This window comes from Ctenopharyngodon idella, chromosome 1, assembly GCF_019924925.1.
Source record: "Ctenopharyngodon idella isolate HZGC_01 chromosome 1, HZGC01, whole genome shotgun sequence".
NCBI lineage: Eukaryota > Metazoa > Chordata > Actinopteri > Cypriniformes > Xenocyprididae > Ctenopharyngodon > Ctenopharyngodon idella.
The window spans coordinates 25,363,786-25,387,420 of NC_067220.1; the positions used below are offsets into that span (position 1 = coordinate 25,363,786).

Genomic DNA, 23,635 nt, shown 5'->3' on the forward strand with positions numbered 1-23,635 from the left:
ACAACTTTTCTTTAAAATAGATGTTTTAAAAAGATGATAACCTTTTTACCTTTAATAAAGTGCATTTTTTAATCATTAATTAAATGTATGCTTCATCTTTTATTTCAAATTCTTAAATTTGATCAACAAATTCAATTAGAATAAGAAGACACTATGGCACTATAACCAATCAAATTAAATCTATGAGGGCTAAACTGTGGATCATTTATCATTGCTTTGGCACAAAATGCATTCAAAAATGCATTCAATAATGACATCTTTCAAATTACATTAATTATTTTCTCACTTCGACACAACAAACGCCAAAACTCATGTACCTACAATAACATAACACAAAACTGAAAAAAAAAAACAGAAATATGCTGCATTTCCACAGTAATCTTGTAATGAAATATATTCTGAATCTAAAAAAATGAAATACTATCAAAGCAATAAGATGAAACTGAACACTTACACAAGTGTTAGTCTTTCAATTTAATTATAATCCATTCAAAGGGGAAAACAATAATTTTGAACTGTAATGTAAACATGGTTCATGTAAAACTGCAGTGAATTATAAAACAGAGTGTTAATCTTGTTTTGTTAAGAACTTTTACAAAACATTGTATAATGCTACCTGATGTTAGTGTATTTTAGGTCTGTGTTTTATGACTGATAAAGTATGTTTGTTGGGTGGAAACCTTAGAGTTCTGGAAGAATGAGCTGATTTGGGACATGAATGAAGTGTTTTGGTAGATTTAGTGCATTTTGAATGTGAAATTAACTGCTGTGCCAAGATGAAAGTTGGTTGGGGGAACTGTGTGAAGAGTTCTGAAAAAGTAAGTTTTAATGTGTATTGATGTGTCCTTGAGATTGTAAAAAACTGAAATAAATGTTCATTTCCAGCATACTGTATTTTGGGTTTATTTTAAACAAGCAATAAAGTAATTTTTACACAATAGTTGAGTTAAATAAAACTACCCAGCAGGCTAGGCAAACATTTAACCCAACCACTGGGTTAAAACAACACAATCGCTGGGTTTGTTCATTTTCAACCCAACTTGGGTTGTTTTTAACCCAGCATTTTTTAGAGTGCAATATTGACTGATTTGTTTTAGTTCCAAACAAAGATTACAGCAGTAGCATCATCTCACAGCAACACTCAACTGTTTCATTACTAAATGATTCAGCATTTTAAACGAATCGGTTGAGTCGAAGATTCAATGGCCCATTATAAACATCTTCTTCTTGAATGAATCAGCCGTTTGAACGAATCGTTTGAATGAATGACTCAATGACTCACTCATTAAGACGGTCACTTGCCGCCACCCACTGGCGGTTTAGTTTCATGTTCAAAAGTCAAATCAATTTTTATCCAATATTTCTTATTTGTATATTCAAAAAAATAAATAAATAAATAAATATATATATATATATATATATATATATATATATATATATATATATATATATATTTAAAACAATATCATAACTATTTAAAGGAGTGGTACATTTTCTGTGTGATTTAATTTAATTGGTTATAGTGCCATAGTGTCTTATTATTCTATTATTTTTTTACTTAATTATATTATAATAACTCAACAATTAGTCCTTTGGCAAATTTATCCTCGATAATTCCATGTTGTTTGGTTGGGTTTAATGATCATACAAGAGTCCTAAACCTATAGCAGACAAAAAACATGACAGACCCAAGCCCTAAAAAGTGAGCACACGCTTTTGACGGGCAATTTTGAGAACACTAAGGAAAAAGCACGCCTGTTGGACACTTCAAACACGCATTTGCACTGGCTGTTTGATTTACCTGTTTACACGTTCTTAACGAGCGTTTTGTCCGACTCAAAACGCACGTATTCGACGCCCATTTTTGTTATGATAAACGCACGTCAAAAACGTGCGTTTTCGGTGACTCCAAAACGCACGTCGAGAACGCGCGTTTTTAATAACAAATCACACATCGAGGACGCGCGTTTTCCATGATACCAAAGCGCGCGTTAAAGGGTTAGTTCACCCAAAAATGAAAATTCTGTCATTTATTACTTACCCTCATGTCGTTCCACACCCGTAAGAACTTCGTTAATCTTCGGAACACAAATTAAGATATTTTTGTTTAAATCCGATGGCTCCGTGAGGCCTTCATAGGGAGCAATGACATTTCCTCTCTCAAGATCCATAAAGGTACTAAAAACATATTTAAATCGGTTCATGTTAGTACAGTGGCTCAATATTAATATTATAAAGCGACGAGAATATTTTTGGAGCGCCAAAAAACAAACAAAATAACGACTTATATAGTGATGGCCGATTTCAAAACACTGCCTCAGGAAGCACGGGGCACAATGAACCAGTATCGAATTTGCTGTTCGGAGCACCAAAGTCACGTGATTTCAGCCGTTGGCTGTTTGACACGCGATCTGAATCATGATTCGATACACTGATTCATTGTGCTCCGATGCTTCCTGAAGCAGTGTTTTGAAATCGGCCATCACTATATAAGTCATTATTTTGTTTTGTTTTTGGCGCTCCAAAAATATTCTTGTCGCTTTATAATATTAATATTGAACCACTGTACTCACCTGAACTGATTTAAATGTTTTTAGTACCTTTATGGATCTTGAGAGAGGAAATGTCATTGCTCCCTATGAGGCCTCACGGAGCCATCGGATTTAAACAAAAATATCTTAATTTGTGTTCCGAAGATTAACGAAGGTCTTATGGGTGTGGAACGGCATGAGGGTAAGTAATAAATGACAGGTTTCAAAATGATTTTTGGGTGAACTAACCCTTTAAGAACGCGCGTTTTTATGGCAAATCACACGTTGAGGACGCGCGTTTTGCTGTCAAAACGCACGCTTTTGACGCGTCCGTGTGCAATCAGACGTCCGACCAGGTGTATGTGAATACTTTGGCTTGCCATAGGCTCGAGCGCGGTTCGCATGCAGTGTGAGCGCTAACCGTGCCTGAGCACGGAGCAGCTACTTTTGTCCCTTGTGAAAAAGTAGTGCACTTAATTGTATTGAAAGTGTACTTTTTGTGTACTTCAAATCTTAAAAGTATACTTTTTAAAAAGTGCACTTGCAGATAATATAATTAAAATTAAAGGCCACTTAAGTGTACTTAAAAAGAATATACTTTAATGACAATATTTATTAACACACTTAAGTGCACTTTTTAAAAATGCAATTTGTAATAATGTCTAATTAAGTTGTACTTAAAGAAAGTACACTTTAATGACAATATTTCTAACCATGCTTAAGTGCACTTTTTAAAAATGCACTTTGTAATTATCTCTAATTAAGATTTACTTAAAGAAAGTACACTTTCATGACAATATTTCTAAACATGCTTAAGAGCACTTTTTAAAATGCACGTAATTTTTACTTAATTATGACTTTATAGTGTTTTAAATAAGGACACTTATTTTGATGTTTTGACTAATATACTAAAGCACATGAAAAATAATTTATTTTAATTTCAATTTAAGTGTGTTGTCCAAAATGACATTTGTTAATGTATTTTAAATGTGCTTAGTCTTTAATATATACTGTGTGCATTAACACACTTGAAATGTATTTTTCTTTTGAATTTCAATACACTTGCTTATACAGTATAATCCAGTTATTATTTAATAAATTTATTATTTATTAATAAATACATTTATTATTAAATAAATGTATACTTATTGTTTACATTTTTATCACCAGCTCCTGCTCTAAACTCAACTAGTGTCAGTTTTCTACATAATATTTGACATAAAATGTAATTTATGGAGCGCTGAATTTGTGATACTTAATGCAATACTGCTGTACTTTATATATGTGTATAATACTTTTAATATCATTGTTGTTCTAAGTCGATTAAACATATTTAATTGCATTAATTGCAAGCAAAAGTTTAACAAATCTAAACAAAATTAATTTGAATTCATATTCAGTTAAAATACATTTAATCAGACTAAACTGTAAAAATGATTGACTTTTAGTTAGGTGAATGAATCAAGTTCTGTAAACTTACAGTCTAACTACAACAATGAATTAGAAAAACTTAAACTTGAACAGAAATTAAATTATGCACGCATTATAGCCTGTAAACTTTTTGTTTAATGCACATGCGCCAAAATACTACGTCATGACGGCGCACTACTTCACCAGAGTTTGAAAAATGCACTTTCAGCCATCTTTCTGTAATCACGATGCGTGAGGCAACTTTGCTGATCAAAGAAGAAGAAAACAAAGGAGCGCACGTTTGGATGACTACAGATGAGACGTTATGTACTACAAATAAAGAGGCAAGTAAGTATCTTGATATATGCTTTCTTTATTTTTATTTTTTCACCGTAACATAGCAGTTCTTATTGCCATTAAGAGTGAACCTTATTTAGTTTCATCGCAATATGGAGGTGAATTAATCATGTTTCCTGTAATTTATTTATGATTGCATTATAATAATTTCTTATATATGAATGTGATCGCGTGTGTGGGCGTGTTCAAAGAATTTGGCTGCTGAAAATATAATATTTTAATTGAACTGTGACTTTTAAATAATTTTAAATGACTTAAAGTTAAATTTGCAGAACTAAATTCAAAGATCTGATCTTGTAACATTCAAAGACATTTATAAACATTTAATCCATCTAATCGCTATTATAACCACCAGAAATGTTCAATATCACCCCCTCTAGAAATACTGCTTATAATCTATTTTTCTTTTTGCATTTGAAAAGTGAGGTGTTCAATTAATGTTTGCGTTTGTAATATGTAATATTTTTGTGCTTATCTGGAGTTATATATTCATTTTGTAGGATCAGTACAGATTTGTTATTGGAGATACAGTGCAAGCTGTGTGGAATCAAAGACCCGTATTGATGAGGTGATGTTACAAGTTTTGCCACACACTGTTCACACACTACAAGCTAAAACACTGCCAACAACTATCCTTATAGCTTTTAAATGCTTTGAATCTTTTCTATTTGCAAGTAATAAATTCTCACCTGTGCACTTACAAATCCTCATCTAATCATTATATATTTATATATAATGGTATTATATCATTATTTTCAAAGCAAAAACGCATTCTGTGTGAACGACCCCTCAATTTGCTTGGGTTATTTATCTATATTTGTGTAATTGATAAAGTTATGTTTAATTCCCTGTAAAGTAGGAATACAAACGTTTATAAAATGTTCTCTATGTTTAAAGGCCAGTGTCAGTGAAGATGGTGTGGTCACTGGAATCCTGGTGTTTTTGGGAAATGTGAAGGAGCCTCTCCCAGGATTCTACTACAGTGTTGTCCTGATGACTGAGGTAATTCATCTTAGGGTGATGCAGTTGCAGTCAAAAGTTTACTTTTGTGTGCAGGTGCCAAGTCCTGTTGGAAAATGAAATCTGCTTCTCCATAAAGTTGGTCAGCAGCAGGAAGCATGAAGTGCTCTAAAACTTCCTGGTATACGGCTGCGTTGACCTTGGACCTCAGAAAACACAGTGGACCAACACCAGCAGATGACATGGCACCCCAAACCATCACTGACTGTAGAAACTTTACACTGGACCTCAAGCAATGTGGATTGTGTGCCTCTCCTCTCTTCCTCCAGACTCTGGGACCCTGATTTCCAAAGGAAATGCAAAATTTACTTTCATCAGAGAACATAACTTTGGATCACTCAGCAGCAGTCCAGTCCTTTTTGTCTTTAGCCCAGGTGAGACGCTTCTGACGCTGTCTGTTGTTCAAGAGTGGCTTGACACAAGGAATGCGACAGCTGAAACCCATGTCTTGCATACGTCTGTGCGTAGTGGTTCTTGAAGCACTGACTCCAGCTGCAGTCCACTCTTTGTGAATCTCCCCCACATTTTTGAATGGGTTTTGTTTCACAATCCTCTCCAGGGTGCGGTTATCCCTATTGCTTGTACACTTTTTTCTACCACATCTTTTTCTTCCCTTCGCCTCTCTATTAATGTGCTTGGACACAGAGCTCTGTGAACAGCCAGCCTCTTTTGCAATGACCTTTTGTGTCTTGCCCTCCTTGTGCTAGGTGTCAATGGTTGTCTTTTGGACAACTGTCAAGTCAGCAGTCTTCCCCATGATTGTGTAGCCTACAGAACTAGACTGAGAGACCATTTAAAGGCCTTTGCAGGTGTTTTGAGTTAATTAGCTGATTAGAGTTTGGCACCAGGTGTCTTCAATATTGAACCTTTTCACAATATTCTAATTTTCTGAGATATTGAATTTGGGATTTTCCTTAGTTGTCAGTTATAATCATCAAAATTAAAAGAAATAAACATTTGAAATATATCAGTCTGTGTGTAATGAATGAATATAATATACAAGTTTCACTTTTTGAATGGAATTAGTGAAATAAATCAACTTTTTGATGATATTCTAATTATATGACCAGCACCTGTATATCTATATCTATTGCTTCCATTCAATTGAGCCAATTATAATAATGGACTGACTCTGTTTACAAACAATTGTTTTCCTTCTGTTTATCTTTTTCCTCAAGGTATTTTGTTTTACTTTCCTGCCTCTTTGGAACATGTCCATTTACGCATACTGTGTAGAGATGGTGCGCAGCTTCATGGACATTTGAGGTTTTCTGCCAATGAGAGCTTCTGGGACATTGACGTAAACAGCACTTTTTCCTACAAGTTCAAAAAAGTTGGTGACAGACAATTTTGGTTTCTTGTTTTTGTGCCTTTGGAATTCGTCAATTTTTTTTTTTTTTTTTTTTTTTCAAAATTACATTCACTGTAATGCTGGAGTAAGATTTTAGAAGAAACCTTTTGGTCCTGTTTAATGTTTGTGCTAGTAAAGGTTTCAGAGCTTATAAGTAACAAGGTTCGATAACACTTTACAATAAGGTCTCATTTGTTATTGGGCTCATCAATTAATATATTAGACAACATGATCTAACTACGTGCATTAACTTTTTTTACAGTATTTATTAATCTTTGTTAACATTATGTAATAAATGTATTAATGTATTAAAAATGTATAAAAAACTATGTAATAACAAATGTATTAAATTATAATAGTGTACATGTAAATGACATTAAAGTATATTTTAGTTATCATTAATTGCTTGTCAGTACATTCAGAAGTATACTTTTACCATATTTCAAAGTACATAAAAATTTTTTTTATTAAAGTCCCACTTAAGTGGTTTAAAAAAAAAAATCACTCAGAAGTTCAACTAATTGCATTTAATATGAACTTAATCTGTGATATATTTAAAATTAATTACAAATAGAATGCACTTAAGCGGCTGAAAACATTACATTTAATTCACACTTAAGTGTATTGATAACTGATATTAAAATATATTTTAGTTCACATTAATTGCTTGTCAGTACATTGAGCAGTGCACTTCAACTATATTTTAAAGATACTAGAAGCAATTACGAAGGTTATCATTAAGTTGTATTAAAGTCCCACTTAAGTTGTTCAAAAAAAAAAATCACTCAAAAGTTCAACTTATTGCATTTATTATGAACTTAATCTGTGATACATTTGAAATTAATTACAAATAGAATGCACTTAAGCGATGAAAACATTACATTTAATTCACACTTAAGTGTGTTCTTTTAAAGTATATTTGTGCAATAAGTACACTTTATAAAAGTATACTAAAGTGCACTTTTTTCACAAGGGGTGTGCGCTACTGTCATCATAACGATGGCAAACATCGTTATTACTACTCTGATAGTACCAATTCACGTAATTAATTCGAATGTATTTGGGTTTATAACGGGTCTGCTTCTCACCTTTGATGAACAGGAATTGTAGTTTGCGACTAAAGCTGCAAAGTCCTCCATTAACGTCAGCTGCTGTAATTATCCTCTGATTCGTGCAAGTGAAAATCGCTGCTTGGCATAAATGATAAATATATTAGGCAGTATCTTAGCGAAAGCGCATTTCTTGTTTTCTTCTTCAATTCAAAAAGTTGCATCGTATATGACGTAAGCGTGCTCCGGCCTGGAACGTTAAGTGCAATATGAGTGCAGGCCAGCGGGGGAGTGGGGAGGGGAGACAATTGGCGCGCTCCGTCTCGGTTCAAGGCAACCGTGCCTATACACCCTTAAAGTGTTTCACTCTCAATAGAATTGAAATGGATTGCACATTTTATCATCAGTGTCACGATAGGAATGGCTCGTGGAAATGTTATCACTTCTGGATCGTGATAAGATTCATATTCAGAGTATGCTTATGATTCGCGCGCCACTGATGCATTAAATAAACCGGCACCTATTGTCAAATATTTGAATGCGTTTTGTCGTTTAAATCATGTCAATTGATCTATAACATGCGATGGCTGCTTGCCACCACAGTTCAGAGAATCAGATCTGTCGAATTAAAGCCTAAACTCACCAATTTCTCCCAAAATACATAAAAGTAAGGGACCACGGTGAACTGGGAAAAGAACAGAGTAAACTTTATAGTTAACTGCACAATGTGTATCTGATATAAAATACATCACCACATTTTAATTGAAGAAAGGATTAAAGGGTTAGTTCACCCAAAAATGAAAATAATGTCATTTATTACTCACCCTCATGCCAATCCACACCCGTAAGACCTTTGTTCATCTTCGGAACACAAATTAAGATATTTTTGTTGAAATCGATGGCTCAGTGAGGCCTGCATAGCCAGCAATGACATTTCCTCTCTCAAGATCCATTAATGAACCGCTGATTTGACACAAAAGATTCATAACGCTACGAAGCTTCATGAAGCAGTGTTTTGAAATCGGCCATCACTATATAAGTCGTTATTTTGTTTTTTTGGCGCACCAAAAATATTCTCGTCACTTTGTAATATTAATATTGAACCACTGTACTCACATGAACTGATTTAATATGTTTTTAGTACATTAATGGATCTTGAGAGAGGAAATGTCATTGCTGGCTATGCAGGCCTCACTGAGCCATCAGATTTCAACAAAAATATCTTAATTTACGTTAGATTACGAAGATTAACGAAGGTCTTACGGGTGTGGAACGGCATGAGGGTGAGTAATAAATTACATTATTTTTATGTTTGGGTGAACTAACCCTTTAAGTCTATTATTATCACTTTCCATAAACGTCAGTGTGTATTTAACAAAATGTATTTTTGGCTAGTAGCCAATTTAATGTCTATTTAAATGTCTGAAACTTAAAATAATCTTTATGTGGTTGAAAACACTGAATAGTTGTGATATGAAAAGCACCATCTCTGGCTCAGCACCAGCCAAAGTGTGAAAGCACATTTGAATGTAGCAGTGAAGGTTTCCGAGCTTATCAGTGTTGTTTTACGTTTCAATGGGTTCAAATCGATCGCCTTTCATATCTTGAATTTGATGGACATTCTAACTGCATTCTGTAGGCTATATCACACAGTGAGTTGTTGCCCTGCATCATATTCATCATCAGTCAACTGTATGAAATGTCAGATGACCAAAGTAGGTCTGGGGGCGGGACAAGTGCTTTAAATGCGTTATTTTTTTTTTTTTTCTGTAATTAATTAATCTAATTAACACGTTAAATCCCCAGCCCTAAAAAATACATAATGTGTTGTAAACAATGTAACCAATGTATTTTATTGTTTATTATATTATAACAAATTCCTGCAGAGGGCGCCAGTGGACTGACGATTGTTTTTACACTTTAAAATGCGATCTAATCATTGTTTAATATCCTTGTTATATATTACAACATTTATTTCAATTGTCCACTTAATCTTTAATATTTGGCAATTTCTTTACTATGACTGTAATTTCTTGAACAAGAACATGTGGACTTAAACAAGGGCTTAAACTTTTGTTTTGAAATCGCAATGAGCAGTTACACGTTTAGAAACATACTGATGTGTTCTCCAGTGTTTGTGTAGGTTTATACATGATTTACCTTACAAATCTGATGAAATGCCACACATTGCATTTCCAGATGAACGTTAAATGCAATCCAAACTCACAGCATATACAGAGATGGAGTTTGAGACACTCCACTCATGTAAATGATAAGAGTTTGTGTGGAGCTGCGTTTACTGTGAATGGAGCCGCTCTGAGACGCACGTAGATAACCTACAAGCATGTAAATAATTACAACACATATTAAACCTGCAGCACAAACATTTATTTAATTGAATCACAGCTTTTGTAAATTCACAATAGCATTATGCTTTATAATGATTTTTAAACGGTTTTATTGTGCAGCCATAGAAAACGGTACGTTTCATGAATTCTCGTCCGTGAAAAGCGCCACTTCCGGTATTTTGCCGGTTACTCGACAGGGCAAATTGCAATCGAGGATTTTTTTAAATCAAGTATTCTGATTTAATCAAGGAATCGTGACAGCCCTATACTCAGCGCTTGTCGCATCACAACTATTCAGTGTTTTCAACCACATAATGTTTATTTTTTTGTTTCAGACATTTAAATAGGCCTACACATAAGTACTAGCGAAAAAATAAATTTAAAGTTTGTTAAATACACACTGATGTCTATGGAAGCGGCAATAATAGTTCTTTCAATTAATAATAAGCAGTGTTTTCAATAATTTGACTATGTGTTTTATTCATATCAGATACACATTGTATAACTACATACTCTATTGTTCTCCCAGTTCACCGGTCACTAATTTTCATGTATTTTTATGTGATGCAACCCACAATGCGTGTAAAACACTTGCATATGCGACTAAATCTTCACTTTGGGCGACTAAATAATTAGCCACTGGCTAAAAAATTCTTATATTTTACTCGCCAGTGTGTGTTAGATGCAAAGTATACGTTTAGCATAGATATATTTTCACTCGTTGAAAACTCTGGCGCTTGAGAGTTTCGCTCTCCATCAAGCGATCTGTACTATTTCAGGTCAGCTCAATGGATGTGCAGCATACCTGTATTTGACATACCGCAAACTCTAGCGTGAAGGCACATGATTCGCCATCGCTTTGCTGAGAGCGCTGTTTCTCACACACACGCAAAGAGAGAGACAGAGAGAGAGAGAGAGATTTGATTTTGAAAAAACTATTTACAAATAACCAAAATACATTATTTTACAAAATCACATCACAATTTGTTTTGTTTTTTTTTTTGTTTTTTGTTGTTTGTTTTAATCACAAAATTAAAAACAAAAAATAATTCATCAACAATTGTACACAACACATCACAATTACACCATTTCAGATTAAAAGTAGAAAGATCAAACATAGCTTTGTAAAATCTAAACTTTAGTTAATCAAAATTCTTGCTTTAAGTAAAGACCTAAAAACAACAATAACATCATCATTGCTTCTTTGTTCTATTTTGCTCTTTCTACTCTTGTAGATTGCCCAAGAATAAAGTTCAATAATTGAACCTTAACATGCTTTTTTTCATATTTAAAACCAAAAATAAAAGTTTCAGGATAAAAACATTCATTAAACTTATTACACAATTCTTTCACCATTACAAACAAAGGTTTAAGTCTGAGGCATTGCATAAAAGCATGAAACAGTCTCTTTTTGAGAACAAAAAGGACAACAAAAGAATTCACCGCAATAGCTCCATGAAGGATTCTCCACTGCAAATCCCCTATTATTTTTGATAATGGTGGCTTCTACAATACTATCCATTCAGGTCTTACCTCATCACCTACTTTTAAAACAGAACGCCAAGGGGTATCAACTCTCTTATCAAGTGTATTTTTGTTGAGAATGAGTACACACGTTTTATATAAATTTTTTGTTGTTGTTGTTAAAAGAAACAACCTGAACACTCTTCAAAATTTGGTTGAATTAACACAAGGACAAGGATCTTCACTGTCAGGGACATTAGTCCCTAGAAAGAAGTCTCTAACATTTATTCTTTACCTGTAAAAACTTCTTTTAACTTAGTCAGAAAACGAGTAACTGAACGAACAGATCTGATTCCCAGTTTTTCAGTAACAGCTTCTACATTCTTAAAATGAGGCCCAGTTAAGCACAGTAATTGATTTAAAACAAAAACTCATGAGTTTTGTAATGTCTTACTGAATCCTGATTAAAAAAAATATATATATATATAAATAAATAAATAAATAAACGAATATAAATATGAAAAAAAACCCTCCAAATCGTCAAAAGATGCTGATAAAAAGATGACAACTTCGAAAAATCCAAGCACTTAGGGTCCATTAAAAAAAAAAAAAAAAAAAAAAAAAAAAGATTTATCCATCCCAAGATTTCCAACAGTCCTTAGTAAAACACAACTGATCGCCCTCCAACTTACATTCATAGGTTCATCAAGAAGTCTTTGTAAAAAATGCAGCCAGAAAGCTGCAATCCTGCTCTGGAGATGAACCAATCCTTGGCCTCCTTCTTCCTTGGGCAAAAATAAAATACTCTGCGGAATCCAATGAAGTTTGTCCCAAAAAAATTCAACAAAAAACGCTTGAATCTCAGCCATCAATTTCACAGGAGGATCAATACAAACCAGTCTGTGCCATAACAGTGAAGTGACCAAAGTGTTCACCTTTGGTCTTATAGGGGAAGACCTTTGGTCTTCCCCTATAAGACAGGTTGCCCTCCAGGATCAACGTTCCCCACCCCTGGTCTAGATAAAACATGTATGTCACTTTGTTTATCAATCATTATTATAAGGTCATCCGCATAAGCTGATAAACAAAAATTAACATCACAAAGTGGTACCCTAAAACCATCTAAATTCTTCCTGATTGTTTGTAGAAGTGTTCAATAACAAGAGAATATAACATTTCTGATAATAAACATCATTGTCTAATACCTCTACTGACCTTGAATGGAGCACATAAGCCACCATCTTAATAACACTCTCAGTATCACTATAAAGAATTTTAATCATGTTTAAAAACTTCTCATTAAAACCAAAAGCTTCTAAAACATTCCATAAATAGGCATGCTCAACTCGATTAAAAGCTTTCTCTTGGTCTAGAGACAACAAACCACAATTGATATTAAATAATTTGGAAACCTGTATAATATCTCTAATTAAAGAAATATTGTCAAAGATTGACCTACTAGGTACGCAATAAGATTGATCTGGATGAGTCACCTGTCCCATTACTTTAATCAATCTATTAGATTACGTTTTAAAAAGTAATTTATAATCACTGCACAAAAGTGATACCAGCCTCCAGTTCTTAATCTCAGTGAAATGTTTTTTCGGAAGAAGAGTAACCACTGCCCTTCGGCAGCTCAACGGCAACCCACCTTTCAGCAAGCTGTCACTGAACACCTCCAGCAGGTCAACTCCTATTTCCGACCAGAAAGTTTTCAGAAAATCCACTGGAAGCCCGTCCACACCCGGAGCTTTTCCAGACTCTATATCTTGGAGTTAGGCCACATTCCAGTTCTTCATTGGACTCTTCTGAGATCTTTGGTAGATCATCTAGGAAAGGATATTTTCCCCATTTTTTTTGGCTTAAGTTCACTTCTGTACAGGGACTGATAAAACCACATTGCTACCTCACGAATCTGTCTGAGATTAGATAAAGCACCATCCTCAGAATGCAGAGCATGAATTAAATGTTTTGTTCTTCTTCTTCTCATGACCAAATAAATACTTGGAAGGTGCATCCATCTGATCAATATTTAAAAAATGAGCACGAACTAATGCTCCTTGTGTTTTATGCTCTAACAGCTCTTTAAGTTCAGCTTTTTTCTTAAAAAGGGTTTCCATAAAATTACTTTAACTTGAGGTTTGAGAAAACTTTTGTAAATCCATCAATTGTTGAAGCATTTCTAAAGAACGATTAAATTCTTTTGTGACATTTCGAGTATACTGTTGCGTAAATTGTATTATCTGCACCTTGCCATAATCCCACCACTGTTGTATAGGTTTAAAGGAAGATTTTTTTTTTCTCCTTAAAAACCTTCCAAAAAAATGTAAACGATCCAATAAATAATTCATCATTTAAAAGACTTTTATTAAAATGCCAATATGCACTTTTAGGTTTCACTGAATTTAAAATAAATTTACAACTGACCATATTATGATCAGTAAAAGACAAAGGTGTGATAAAACATGTTAAACACATTCAAATGATGTTTAAAAACATCAAATCTGTCTAATCTAGTCAATGATATATAATTATCACGTACATGAGCCCATGTAAATTACTTTTCATTACCATTCATAACTCTCCAAATGTCACATAAATCATAATTCTCAATCAAATGAATTAAACATTTGCATGAAGCCATATGAGGTTCAACATGATTCCTGTCTATATCCAGTTCAGTGCAATTAAAATCACCATCCACAAATAAAAAAAATCTTCAGTACAACAATTTTTTAGCATTGAACAGTATCTAAAAACAGTAACCTTTCTATGGATGCAGTTGGAGTGTAAACACAAATAAAAAAAACACAATTTTCATAAACAGCTCTGACTTTTAACATTCTACCTTTCACAATTTCATCAATATCATACGAGATAAGTTTAAAATTCTTACTAAATAGCACAGCAACTCCACCACTCCTCCACTCACCTCTAAATTCCTTCATCCAGTCAACCACATTATTCATACTACGAGTTTCTTGTAAAAAGGCTGTCTATGTTTTTCTGTTCCATTTCTTCAAAAATATTTTATACACTATACACTTCTTTGTTGGTAAAGGAATTACTAGCCATCCAACTTTTTGCTCGATCAACAAATTGTTTCAAGTCAGAAAAATATTCTTGCACTCTTACACCCCTTTTATTTTTTGTTGATCTGAGGAACAATTTTATGTATTAAAGACCATAACCGCGAGTAGTAGTTTCACCTTGCGAAAAACTCGCACTGCATTCAGACGAGTCACTGTCACGTTCCGTATCTTGCATTTCCTCAATTTGTAAATCAACTGTCTTGCTTATTTTACCATCTAGCAACTTATTTTTCTTTTTTCTTTTTGAAGAGTCTTGAAAAAAAGTTGCTCTTGTTCTGATGTTAGCTGTGCATCTTCACTCGCTACACTAAATTGATTATTTTCAAAGGTTCCTTTTTACCTTATGAAGATGAAGCCACCATGTCAGAGACACTCGAACCATTAACTGTAGGTAGAACATTAGAATTTTAATCCACTTGCTCAACCTGAGAAGAAACTGATTCATCCTCAACTTCTACCGGACGATCCACAACATTTTGCCAAAACCAAGCCTGCTTCCTGAGCTTCCACCTCAGACTCCTTCCCATCTTTTTCATCATTACCTTGTTCAACTGTTCCATTTACATTTCCTTCCTCTACCTCAGTATTTTAACTTGGACAATTCCAAACTAAATGCCCTGTATTACCACATCCAAAGCATTTGACTTTTCCAGTAGTGACGAAAATAGCTTAGCTAAAATCGTCAATTCGAAAATTCAGTGTCAGATCTAGATCAGCATCATCCGGAATAATCATGTACACAAACCGCCTAAAAGAAACAATATGTTTCAATAAAGGCAACTCGCTACTTATTGTAATCTTTTTTTATTGGGGACACCAACTTTCTATATCGCTGTCAAAGCTTGTGTTAAAATTGTCACTAACAAAAGGTGGCACATTAGAGAGAATAACCTTTTTCGCTGGTACTGAAATAAAGAACTGAAAGAAAATTCCCCATCATTAACAATTCCCCGCTCTACCAACTCATTCACCTTGTCTACACTATCCAGAAAAACCACTGATGCATTGTTCATTCTAGAAGCGGACAAAACACTAGCGGAAACAGCACGGAAAGTCTACAAAAACAAAAGACTGACTGACAACCCAGAAACACTTTTTGCAGACCTACATAAAGATGGCAGCATAAGTAACCTGATATTCTACACCAACAAGCCCTATGCATGGCACAAGGCCATCATTACGCACTACCCCTCTGCTGAAAGAAAAGGCATCTGTGGGGGCTTCCAGCTAAAAATAAGAAACGAGGAAGACACAACTACCACCAACGTTAATATCTACAAAACAACGGGTATAGTGGTGGTAAAGAGCATCAATGGGCTCTTCGAACAAGACTTCCTCTGCATCAAAGACAGCACAGAAAGAGACCATTACCAGCAACCAACTAATCACTCCTGAGGAGTCAGTCTCCCACACCATCCACACAGATGAGGATCAGACAGAACAGAGAGACCCTGCGAACATAAACCAGACCAAAGACCCCCATTCACACTGCTATTGCACTGACATGAGGGAGAGGTTCACAGAGCTAGAGGGAGAAATGGTACAGCTCAAGGAGATGATCTTTTCCTTGAAAAAGTTCAGACAACAGACCAGACCAGCAACAGCCTCACAGCCAAGCACAGAGAAAAGGACAGCCTTAGGAGAGAGCTGTCTACACTGCAGAATGAAGTGAAGGAACTCCAGCAGGAGAGAGAGGGGCTAAGGGCCCAGCTGGAGACACTGGAAACACTGTTCTTACAACAGACTGAGATGCACAGGGCACAACTAACAGCAATGAGGATGGAAATAAGAGAACTGAGGCAGGACAGAGGAGCACAGCACAGTGAGTTCAGCTAATCAGAGGAACCGGTGGAGCAGGACACCCCTCACCCTGAACACAGCTCCCAAACAACAGAGATTCAGCACAGCCAGAATCCTCCTCTCCCATCAAAAGACTTCCACCCTGACACTATCCAGCGGGTGAATGCCAACCTCTCCCGTGCCTGTGCACTTAAACCCAATGTGCACCTGGCACACCACCCCACCCTGGACTTCACATGCCTCTACGACCATGTCCATCTGTACAAAACAGCTGTTCCTGTCTTCGCCAAGACCCTAAAAGATGTGGCCCTGAATCGGAACCGCAACAACACCCCCAGGAGCAACAGAGTCCAATAACCTCCACCCAGACCTGTAAGAAAGCACAGTGTACCCCCAGAGAGAACATCCAGAAGACTTCCGTCACGACAACAGCATTCTCACATGCTGAGACCATCCCAGCCAGCACCTGAGCACCTTCTCCCAGCCCTCACATCCTCACATTCAGTGAATCAGGCCAGACCAAAGCCTCTCCTGCCTACCCCCTACCCCCCTCATACACAGCAGGCTCCTGGCAGCCACAGCTATGCTCAGATAGTGAGCAGAAAATCAACTACAGGACTAGTGCAAGCCACAACAACAGAGCTAAGAGACATCCGTCAGATGTTTAACCTCATCTGCTCACACCTACTGTCATAGGTCAAAACTTATCAACAAAACTAAGACGCTATGGACAACAAAGCATTTATAATATCATGTTGGAATATTCAAGGCCTGAGATCATCTACCTTTGGCCTCAAAAGCAGAAACAGAGATACTTCTATAAATTATAAGATTGAACATTTTTATTGCATTTTTTTTTTATTGATTTTTTTTCTTCTTTATTATTATTTTATTGTACAGTGTTATTAATGCTTTGGCAATGTAAAGATTTCTTTCACCATGCCAATAAAGCTATTTGAATCTTGAGAGAGAGAGAGAGAGAGAGAGAGAGAGAGAGAGAGAGAAAGAACCATGCAGAATGGACAAGCTACATGTTGTTGTATTTTAGTTCAATAATTATTCAGCATTTAAGAACAAGAAGAAGATATGCTGGTGTTACAAGATTTTCGGTTTCTGAGATTTTCGGTTTATACACATTTATCAGTTGTTATATTGCAAGGTACAAAGGAAGAGCACAAGCTGAACTCCTTGTAGATGATAGCTGAAGGTTGCTCCGCTTTTGCACTAAGTGCATGTCATTCAGTTACAGACTACTGCACAAAACGTGCATACTAATGAAAACATTATAAACTGTTACTTAGAAGTAAACAACTGTAGTTTAGGCATAAGTCAGTCATGACGCTGAGAATATAGTTATGGACTAATGTTCGGATCCACTAATGTGCTGAAATACAAAGAGTGTGTACTATTCCTTTAATGTTAATCAAACAACAAAACACAAAGAGAAAATCACCTACTGCTCTTGACTGATTAACTTGTGTAACTTTAATTGATTAATCTCTATTTAATTTTTACAATGAAGATTATCCAGTGTTATTTTAAATTTGATTAATTTGTTTCTTTATTCAGTTTCTTACCTGAATACTACTGTTAGACCTACCTGAAAAATATAAAGCAGTCTATTTCATTTCTATATTTATTCTATAGTATTTATTTATGCTATTGTTAGTAATTTGTTTATTTGATATTATTTTATTACTGTTTACTTGTCTTTTTTAAATTCATTTTACCATTTGAAATCAAGCTTCATTGTGCTGTGGATAAGCTATTGCAACAAAATTACCCCATTGTAAAAACAAATACATTGAGTTAGCAAATATTTGTGAGAATTTTAATGGCAATTGATCGACATTTATCAATCATCATATAAAGTTATTTCTTCAGAAGAAATTATTGATTGCCTAGACTTTCAATGGATGGACAAAAAAAAAAAGAAATAACATTAAAAATATATGACAGTATATGCAGCATTTTTTCCCTGTGGTATCGGAAATGGTATCGAATATCGATACTTTTCAAGGTATCGTATCGAAGTGAGAAATTCCATTATCGTGACAACACTAATATATACAGTATTAGCCCACAATTAGATGTTGTTTTAGCAATGATATAATGTCCATATATAATTATTCCTCAGTCTCTTCATTAGAATATAATCAGAAAATACAGTAAATTTGAATGCAGTATTAAAAAACAGAAAAATATCAGGAAAAAAAAAAAAAAAAAAAGCTTTTATAGGCTGTGGCATGTATTTAGTGACCTCCCCTTACACTTGAGCAATTGCAAGAAATGGAAAAGGACTGGAAGGCCAAGAAAACTTTCAAAATCTGATGAGTTTCTTCTTTGAGAAAACTGGAAGAAGTCCAGGAAGTCACACTAAATACAGATTTTTTTTACTTCCTGAATTTTCTGTTTGTATCGTAATAAAGAGACTGAAAAATAAATGTAAAACATTAATTTTTTTTAACATAAAAAATAAATTAAAACATTGCCATGTGTTTCCCTTGTTTATGTCATGTGATTCCCTTCCCCTAATGTGACCTTGTCATGTGCTTCCCTAGTCTCATGTACAGACCGATCGGCGGCTGACTTGAAGCAGTGCATTGGTTGGTTGGTTTGATTGTGCAAAGGTGTCTCTTGTCAAGTCATTAGTCTGTGTATTTAAGCCCTCATGTTTGCCATGTGTTTTTTGTCAAGTATTGTAGCACTGTTGCTGACTGTCTTGTTTAATTGTTATTATCAATTATAATCAATTTTAATGAAACAAGGCCTACCGTATAAACCTCAGAAGAGTATGTATGTAATTTATACGGTTGCCCCCAACTAAAGATTTTTCTAGTCGACTAGTAGTCGTCAATTTAAGCTAGTAGTTAACTAATTACACATTTATATTAATTTAATTACGTAAATATAAAGAGCCTTTAATATATATATATATATATAGGCGTAATATGTAGCCTATTCCGCGCTCAAACACACTCATAAAGCTTGCCGCAGAGCACCGGCAAAAGCAATGATTATGAATGTGTCTGAGAAAATAGCAAGGAGACATTTTAATTGTTTATTAATAAACTAGTGTTTTCTGAGTCAGTGTCGGCTGCAAAGATGAAGTTGATGATGCTTACTTGCCATCGCCGTATTCCAGTGGCCGCGCCTTTAGAGAGAAATGCACCTTTCATAAGGATTACATAATCAGAGTATTTGTGATGTGATCTACGAAAACCCATACCATGGTGAAATTTTACCTATCACAGGTTTCGATACCATACACAAGTTTTTGATATGAAAGCTGGATTTGAGCCCTTTCCAAATCTGTTTTTGTCTTTTATAGCTTCTCTGTAACAAAAGTTATGGTTATCTGAAGTCGGCTGATCTCTATGATTTTCAGGAAAGGAATTTTGAGGAAAAACAGGTTTAAATAACTCACCCCCTTTTTTCACATAGACATAAAAATGCACTATATAAACTTAAATGGTTGTAATTCAAGAATGCTTTAAGGTTGGTCTTGTTTTAAAGAAGACACTTGGCAGATTATTGTAGAAGTGAAATAAATTATGAAAGTGAAATAAAAAAAAGTTACAGAAGTTTAAGTTTATGAAAATGTAAAAATATAATTGTTTATATTTTATAATAATATATTACAAAACATGTTTTACTCTTAAATTACAAAAAAAATCAAAGCCAAAAATAGCAACATTCCAAATTTTAGGTTGATATCTCAAAAAATAAGCTTTCGGTAAGATTGTGTTTGGGCACAGTACCAAACTTTTTCACTAGATGACATCCAAGCTCCATTACTGACCATTTGAGTGATCTGAACCACATATTTCCATAGTAGACATCCTATTCAGAAGTAGTATGGGCAGTTTGGCAGTATTTGATTTGAATTCAACCTTTAATAAACATAATTAGAACATGTATGTGCATTATAGCTCGCTGCCGCATCACAAATGGTGAATCGATCATTTTTTACTTTATATTTAAAACATTTTCAGTCCTTTTTTTCCTCAAAATAAAAATTGATTGGGATATTATATTTTGAATTATAGGCATGAAAACAAATTGGTTTTCAAATTTGGTGACTGATTTTCAAAATAAAGTACAGAGAAGCAGTAATTTATTAATTTGCAACAAGAATATTTTCACTGCAAAAAAAAAAAAAAAAAATTCTTAAGACAAAAAATACTATTTCCAGTCCAAATATCTAAAAATTCTTAAATCAAGAAGAATTTACTAGATATGTAAAATGACAGGATATTATATATATATATATATATATATATATATATATATATATATATATATATATATATATATATATATATTTTTTTTTTTTTTTTTTTTTTTTTATGAAAAAAAAATAAAAAAAAATCAAGTGAGTTTTTTTCTTAAAACAAGCAAAAGACTCTGGGGTAAGAAAAATAATCTTATTCAAATGGAAAACAACATTTTACCAGATTGACGGATAATTTTTCAATAACTCAAATTTTTCTTTCAGAAAACAAGACATAATATCTTCTCTAGTAAATGCTTCTTGATTTAAGAATTTGTAGATATTTTGTGGAAACGAGACAAAAAATATTAAGAAAAGCATTTTTGCAGTGATACTGATAAGGCGTGTTCAGACATTTATTTTGAAATAGCGATGAAAACGAAAAATCATGAGGCTAGCAAACAATACCATGAAGAGGACAGTAACTCAGTAAGTAGTGAAGTAAGTTTTCCATTGTTTATCATGGGCATAGTCTCTGAACTTTTGATCACCCCTTGTACGTTTAGATAGCTCCTAGTGTACCTTGTAGCTTACATTTAGAATAGCACAGCGCACCTTAATTAATACACCTTCATTCTACATGTTATGTGCTTTATTTTGATAGGTGAACTGTCTTTGTGTTAAGACAGTGAAAGCTATGGGTGATTTTTTGCACCTCCGCTGGGTGTGTTCTTATGCTGCCTTCACGTGCTCTCGGAATTATCGTAAATACGAGTTTCCTAGGTAAAAATTGCACATGAACGCCCTCCCATTTTTTCCCAGATCGCATCACATTTGTTTTCGATTTTAATTGGCACGTTAAATGTTGACATTTCAAACTTTCTATAGATACATTTGATGTTTGTGAGGCCAGTAGCCGAGAGTTTTGGTTCATTTTTGTGACACGCTCCAGTTCACAGAGACAGAGATGGCAGAAAGCACACCCTGTTTGTTTTCTTTATTTTACAAAAGCACAACATTTTGGAGTTATTGTGAGTTTACACAAATAAAAGTAGACCCTTTACAGCAGTGGCCACAGCCCTGCAGAATTTAGCTCTAACCCTAATTTAACACACCTGATCCAGCTAATCAAGGTCTTCAGGGTTACTAGAAACAAAGCCACTGGTAGGCAAGCCTGCAACCTTAGCTGAAAAAAGCGTAACGGCTAATGCTAATGCTGGTATGCAGGGAAGAAGACCAGAGGCCCTTTTTTTTTTTTTTTTTTTGATTGGATGTCAATGGAGGAGAGGCTTCACTACGTGGAATAAAACGCTTTTGTGAGGAAATAGTATGGGGGTAGAATTTTTGCAGTTTTCCAAATAAATAGATTATGATCCACAAATAAATTCACAAAGAAAAGAAATAAAAAAAATAATAATAATCGTATGCACAAATGAATAGAATGAGATCCACAAATATATGTTAGGAGTTTCACAAAAATGTATAAACTCACAAATAAATAAAATGAGATTTGCTAATGAAAAACATTCACAAATATATTTTTATGTCACAAGCACAATTTTGCCTGCATTCATTTGTGAATCGCTTTCTGTACGTTTGTGAATTGCTTTCTGTGCATTTGTGGATCGCTACACACATCTGTGAATCTCTTCCTGCGCATTTGTGAACCACTTCATGGATTTTTGGATTCTGAAACATTTCTAGCATCATGACTGCAGACAAATCCACAAATAGGTCGACTCCACCCACCGACTACTCAAGTCATTCAGATAACTGCCACATTGCGCTGACCAATCCAGGCATGAAAACGGGTCAGGGGTGAAAAAGGTGAGAAGGATATTACCCCTCTAGGGGGGTCCGGGGGGAAAATTTAAATATTCCATATTTTAAAGCATCAACCTGATGCATTTTGAGATGCTTTTTTTGCCAACCTGGGAAGAGCTGGAGAAACTTAACTTCAGCCATGAGTCAAAAAATTATTATGGCCTCCTAACTAAGTATTATGAAGGGGGACCGAGTGGGAATCTTTATTGGTGTCGATTTTCAGTCTCTTTTTAATGATAGGCTTTACGCATTTGTCAATCATCCCCACTTGCTATTTGAGGGAAGAACATAGCGCTATGATTGGTCGAACTCTTCTTCTTTTGCTGTTGCTTGATTTGAGGACTGCGCCTGCACAGAGGCGTCACCAGGTTTTTGCGTAGTTTAGAGTGACAAACCGTACCAGCGTACTATGAAGTCAAAACGCGTATCCGCTACGCAAATTGCGTACAGGTTGGCAGGTCTGCTTATTGATAGAACGATGGACCACTTTACCTTCCGCCTTGTCAGTCCCCTCACCTCAAAATCTACCTCCTCAAAAACGGTAGCGTTAACTAATAATTTTCCACCGGAGCTTTAGCTAGCTGGCTAGCGTTCTCTCCTGCTGTGTTCAATGACTCAATTCATCAAGCTGTAGCTAACGTTAGCTAAGTCTATGTCAACAGAGCTCCTGGGTAACTTAACTTAGATATACCAGAAAATATTAAAATTATTGAAACCATCACTCACCAAATTCAGTCAGGTAAATCGCCGAGGCCAGGCATGCTTTCAGCTTCTGATGGTGGTCTGCACTGGTGATGCAAGGCCCTTCGCGTTAATATTTCCATGCACTCGCGCTCCCTTCTAGCACGCGCACCTGTTCGCAGTTCACCCCTAGATTTTGTTAGCCCATTATTGTGTGTCAAGTCAAGCCAAACTATTATATTTTATGCTCCATTTAAAAATGCCAGAGAAACAGTGCTCTCTGTTATGGGGACAACGGTAGCCTATACTGGATACAGATGCATTATGGAAGCATCACGTTATTTAAGAAAGCCTCAATAATTAGCTATGAACTTAACTAACTGGATTTAACCTTGTGATAAACATGTGAGTTTGCAAAATAGATGAAACTGTCATCACACAACAAAAGCCAACAGCATTTCACAGTTTATCAATCAAACATTGACGGATATGAGC

The 23,635-nt window shown here is 34.8% G+C and overlaps 1 protein-coding gene and 1 long non-coding RNA gene across 4 annotated transcripts in view; one reads left to right on the forward strand and one right to left on the reverse strand.

Moving 5' to 3' along the window:
• The window catches only part of LOC127514079 (radixin), a 310,901-nt gene that overhangs the window by 257,224 nt on the left and 30,042 nt on the right, over window positions 1-23,635 (reverse strand). The gene's annotated exons all lie outside the window — the stretch shown is intronic.
• On the forward strand, window positions 4,101-5,306 carry LOC127514400 (uncharacterized). Its single transcript, XR_007930626.1, has 3 exons — window positions 4,101-4,289; window positions 4,780-4,866; window positions 5,196-5,306. It is a non-coding gene; the product is annotated as an uncharacterized LOC127514400 (long non-coding RNA).